Consider the following 6,232-nt stretch of genomic DNA (forward strand, 5'->3'; position numbering starts at 1 on the left):
TCTCTGGCTTTGCTTTGCTAAGGGAAAAACTATTATGGTGTGGGTGATTGCATAGTTCAAAACAATTATGGTGTGGCGTGACTAGTCATCTAAGGTCTCAATATCACATTATTATTTAACTAGCTACTCGTTGCAATGTTGGTAACAACCTCAATGTGCCTTATATTTGTGCCTCTTGTCACGCCCTAAAAATAGGGGGTGACCAGTACAGGATGTGAACAACACCACACATCCTGTAAGCCACAAATTCAAATTTTATTTCATTTGACTAAAATGTACTCAGCTTTACACTAACCTTTTTAATACTATTTATAATAATCATTATAATAATTATTTCAACATTTTGTAAAAATTTTAGTAGAACCTCCTCTGTTAATAAGATCTCCTAAATTCTGTATCACAAAATTTTTTCCTTAGACATTGTATTAATTAGGAGCTCAGCTCCTTCCAGTCAGCAGACAAAATGTATAATAAACTACGGACCCTAATTTATAAGTTATGTAGAGCACCTAATCATATATCTCATGACATAATACATAAATTTCATATTTACATCAATAAAACATATTTATAAAACCCATTTGATAAAACGTGTAACTTTTAATTCTCTTGTCCCAACCATTTTCAAGCATCTAAGTTTGCATTTTTAAAGCAATAATATACTTTATAAAATTCTAATTTTATTACTCTCAATAATCTAGAGCTCATATAGTATATTAATAACTTCCTACATAAACTCCTATGATAAAACCCAATTAAATTTACAATAAACAATGTCAAAACATTATCATTCATGTCATTAACTTCATCTGTAATACTTTAGCCATAGTAAAACATTTGATTGAGGTATGATCCTCTCTCTGACCTTTCAACAAACACCTATTGTGCATCAATTCCTAATTTAATCAATTGAGATTCCTAACCTTTGCCCAATAACTTTCAGTATCAACATTTAAATTTATCATACTTTCTCATCAAGAATTAATTTAAATTCATAAAATCCAAAAATCAAATTATGAAACAATACATGGTTTACAAGTTATCAACCATACAACAACCAACTTACTCTTTAGATTTCTTTTCAGAAATAATTTCCTAAACATTTAATTAAATTTCCTATGCTTTCAAAGTTCATATCTTTATCCAAACTAAATTTAAATCCATAATATTAGTCCTTAGTGTACTAAATATGGTTAATAACTCTACTCCAACTCTTCTAGATATTTTATCAAACATCTAGAGTGCATTAAAAATTCAAAACATATCATCAAGCTTCCTACTCTAAAATTTCAAACCATTTACAGCTTCCAAACAACTTCATAAATTTAAATCCACTATGATCAATACCCAAATCCTTCATTCATCACAATAGATCATGGTTGAGGAATCAAACATGCTACAAAACACAGCAGAAAGGGAAGGTTTCTTTGAGCTTATCCCTCACGCAAACAGGAAAATGAAGGAAGAAGCAAAAACAGAGACAACATAGAACAGCATGAACACGAAAAAACATGGAAGAATCCGGCAACCTCTGCTAGCAAAAGGTCTCCCACTTCACACACATAGACGATGTACAGATGACGAACCTAGAATCCAACAACACTGACACCCCCAGTAAGACTAAACAAAAGAGGAATATTATTTTTTTTTAACGCAAAACAGAGGGAGAAGAGGAATCTGGTGACCTCCAATGACGCTGGCCGAAAAATTGCTTACCCATTTGCTCTTGTCGGCAATGAAGGGGAGGAGAACGAAAAATGAAGGGTCTGGATGATTGAAGCTCTCCTCTCTTCCTCCCGGTCGCCACTTGCACACACCACCGGCATTGAAGATGACAAAGGAGGAAGAAGACAGAGGCGGCAGAGGTGACCCCGCTTCAACTGCTCTCAGACTTTCTCCCTCCCTCCCTCCCTCTCTCTCTCTCTCTATGGTTCTTGAATCAGATCCCAAATGGAGGAAGTCTGCCATATATCTCTTTCTCCCTTTATTTATTTAATTGAACAGAAGGGCATTTTTATAATTTTTCCTTAATTTAAAGTTAAAAGATAAAATCCCACTCTTAGCCCATGAAAATTCAAATTTAGGACCCATCAATAGTGTAATTTGTATAAAGTCCACTGAGCCTCAATTTTCCCTTGATATATTTGATCTAAAATAATAAAAATAAATTTTAAACAACTTTTAATAATTTAGTTAATTAATTTTATTTTATTATTATTATTTTTTTTCTGGTCATTACACCTCATGTATCGCGTCTTACATCTTGCACATCCCTTATGTTTTCAGCCTGCGTTATTTATCTTTTGCCGATTTTTCCTAGCCATATTGGGAGATTATAAAATCGCTAAAAAATAAAAAAGCTGCATACAATCATTCGATGAGACTCAAAAATCAAAAGATCATTTGTTGACTAGTTACTATGAGAATTCAGCCCCAAAAAAAAACGAATGGGATAAAAAAGAATAAATTTATTTAAAATATCTTAACAAAAAAACTTAGCATGTTTATTCTTAAAAATTAAATCATTTTATTCACAATTCAAAAATATCAATCTATTTATTTTTTAAATATAATATCCATATTTCAGTTTGAATTTAATTGTTTATTAAACATTATAATTTTATATTTAAAAATGTTAAATATCCATTAGATAAAAACTAGTTAAATATTTTATATTATATTTTTTAAACTTGAAATTGAAGGTTTATTTAACTATTTAAGGACTTAAGGTTTCAATACATGGATAACTATTTAATGATATAAAACTTAAATTATTCAAAAAAATATTAACAAAAACATCTTAAACATTCAGAATTAAAATATCAATTTTAATTTACTTTAATGCCTAGCGTTAATAATTTTACAATCTGGTAATTGTACTTTGATTTAAATTGATAATTCATTTAATCATAAAATTTTTGAATCCAATTGATTATTAATCGTTATAAAATTATATTTAAAAACATAAATACCTTGAAAATAAAAAAATAGTGAATATCTATCATATGATATAAAAAATGTATGTGATATTTTATTTTGAACTTTGATTATGTGAGATACGTGGGCAGATCATTAATAACTTAAAAATTATACTAAATTTAAGATTAAATTTTCCTTCTCTAAGGATAGATTTTTGCGATCTTTGGCCAAAAAGAGAGGATAGATTTGCGATCATTTAACTTCTAGAGGATCTTTTTTTTTTTTTTTGGGGGGGGGGGGAAATTGGAGGATCAATTTTTATCTGGATATATAGATGCGCTGTTAATGAAAATAACATAAAATTGAAGCATGCAAGGTGAAAAGATTTTACTTTAGTTAGTGTGGTTTTTTAGTCTCCATTGGGTCATTCTAGTGAATTTAATATTATTAGTATTTCAATTTCAATTTAAAATAAAGACAAATAAAAAATTAGGAAAACATAACTTTAAATGCCTACACTTTGCTCAAATTTTGTTATAAGTTTCTATATTTTTTTTAATATTTTTAGTTTCTATAACACTGCTCATGGAGGAACTTAAAATACTGAAAAATAAAAGTATTGAAACTTAAAACATTCAAAAAAAAAAAAATATAAGGACGTATAGTAAAAATTGAACAAACTGCATAGATTTAAAGTTATATTTTTCAAACAAAATTATTGAAAATTATACTAAAAATCCAATATATATATATATATATAGGATTTAACACATAGGATTTTATTTATGTTACATATATAAATTCCATCAAATCTCTTTGGGAGATCAAACATATCTAGTTAGTTGAAACCTGAAAGTTATCATCGATAATAGTCAATAAAATTTAAAAATATTGAATATAAAACCGAATATTTAGGGAATCTGAATATATTTGAAATATCTTGTTAAGATTAAAAATTCTAAATGGCTTGGCTGGGCATACTCACTATAAAAAGAGAGCGAGGGATGCGAGAAGGAAATGCGTGAAAAAGTCTGGAGCGAGTGATAAGAAAGAGTGACCGTGACTTCGTGAGAGAGAGAGAGAGAGAGGATCGTTACAGAATGATGAATACAAGGGTCGCAAGGAGAGGCGATCAGTTTCCTTGTTATAGGGACACCAGAAAGCCCTCAAGGTTTCTGCAGAATCAGAATCAAACTACAACTGCACGCACTGGCAAAGCCGATAACGGCGCAAGATCCTCCAAGCCCAAACCCCATTCATCGGCAACAGTTTGCAAATACTGGATCAATGGAAATTGCGCACATGGTGATCGCTGCTGGAACTTGCATTCCTGGTTTCAAGGCCATGCCGTTTCTCCGCTTACTAAGCTCCATCAACACAAGAAGGTATTGACTCCTTAAATTGGTTAATCATGGTTAGTGGGTTAGCTTAAGCCTATATAAAGGCTAGGGAAATTAATTGTAATCTCTCATGGTTAGTCCCCATTACTTGGGGTTTGTACTTTTGTTGTAATGTTCAATCATAATCATCATATTAATCGATCTATTCATTTTTCTTCCATTATTCAACCTCATGGTCGTGTTTGTACATCATCATTTACTTAAGGGATGATTGTTATAGTAAATCCTTTAGAGGGAATCATAATCATCACATTAATCTATTCAATTTTCTTCCATTATTCAATTCTTAAGATTTGTCCTATCACTTTATATACTGGTATTTTTCTCGAGTGCTAAACTTTAAATTATAACTCTAGACTGTCACCGGGATTACACTTCCGGTTGGATCGGAGAAACTATTTTCCAGTAGCACTGATGGGACAGTTCGCGTATGGGACTGTCATACGGTCAATGTGTTAAAGCTATAAATCTGGGTGCTGAAGCAAGGTGTTTGATCAGTGCGGGTTCGTGGGTTTTTTGCTGGTGTGAGCAATACTGTTAAAGTGAGCTCTAAAACTTTTTCATTTGTTGTGTCTCTTATGCTTCATGCGTCATGCTTAACTTTACTTACATTGATTGTCTTCTTGTGATTAATTATTATGAAGGCTTGGAACATTCAGACGGCTGCGGAGCTCACTCTTGATGGACCTAAGGGCCATTTACTTTCCATGGCTGTTTGCAACGATATACTTTTTGCTGGAGCAATGGTAATTAATTGTTTGTTAAAGTTTTACCAAGTTTCTTTTCTATGTCATATATACACCTGATGTTATTATGATCTCACTTTGTCTTTATATTATATATAGGATGGTGTTATTTATGCATGGAGTGCCATTTCTGATGCAAATGTCCCATTCAAACCATTGGCAACGTTAAATGGCCATAGCAGAGCTGTTGTTTGCTTAACTGGCGGACCAGGGGACAAGCTCTACTCAGGTTCCATGGATCATAGCATAAAGGTATATACGCCTGCAAAATGAAAAGATTATATTATCAATATTTTAGCCATTAAACCCATGTCGTGTTTTGTTAAGGACGTGTAATATCTTCTTACTATAGAACTGGTTTGGACTATATTATGTGGTCAGTTGGTCTTCGCGCAGGTCTTGATGAACTGTAATTCTGTCTGTCTGTTTTCGTATCATAAATTTTCCAAAAAAGACAATCGTTTCATAGTCTAATATTATTGCAGTTTGAAAACTTAGAGCTCATTTGAAATTAAACTGAGATTATATTGTTTTCTGAAGTATATATATCATGCGAAAAAAAATCTTGCATTATTTGCCTTATTACATGTCTAGCAAGAAAATCACCCTTACACACGCATGATTTCATTTTATGCTTCTTAATTGATTTCATGTTTTATCAGGTTTGGGACCTCAAGACATTACAATGCACGATGACGTTGAAAGGGCACACTGATGTGGTGACATCTCTTATCTGTTGGGACCGATATTTGTTCTCAAGTTCATTGGACTGCACAGTTAAGCTTTGGACCGCCACTCAAGAAGAAACTTTGGAAGTAGTGTACACTCACCACGAAGAACATGTGAGTTTTATGTTGATAAATAGTTCATAATTATTGCTGATCTTGAATTGCTCTTACGATTTCATTTACATCTTAAGTAATAATAATAGGTACTGAAGCAACTGCTAATATAATTTTTCTTACTCGGAAATCCTCTAATTATAGTTTATGTTGATGTTGGCAGGGCGTGGTTAGAATTAACGGCATGATTGATGCAAAGGGGAAACCCATTTTGTTTTGCTCGTGCATCAACCACTCGGTCGGGTTATACGAAATGCCATCGTGAGTAGACTTGATGTTTCCATTTTTTTATGTCAGTTTAACATTGTATGTAAGTTGGTTTATG

The 6,232-nt window shown here is 32.0% G+C and overlaps 1 pseudogene; it reads left to right on the top strand.

Moving 5' to 3' along the window:
* Positions 1-4,019: 4,019 nt before the first annotated feature.
* The window catches only part of LOC129286571 (zinc finger CCCH domain-containing protein 48-like), a 3,226-nt pseudogene continuing 1,013 nt past the window's right edge, over positions 4,020-6,232 (top strand).

This window comes from Prosopis cineraria, unplaced genomic scaffold (genome assembly GCF_029017545.1).
Source record: "Prosopis cineraria cultivar Desert tree isolate PC_DT_omini unplaced genomic scaffold, ASM2901754v1 PC11, whole genome shotgun sequence".
In the NCBI taxonomy this organism is placed as follows: Eukaryota; Viridiplantae; Streptophyta; class Magnoliopsida; order Fabales; family Fabaceae; genus Prosopis; species Prosopis cineraria.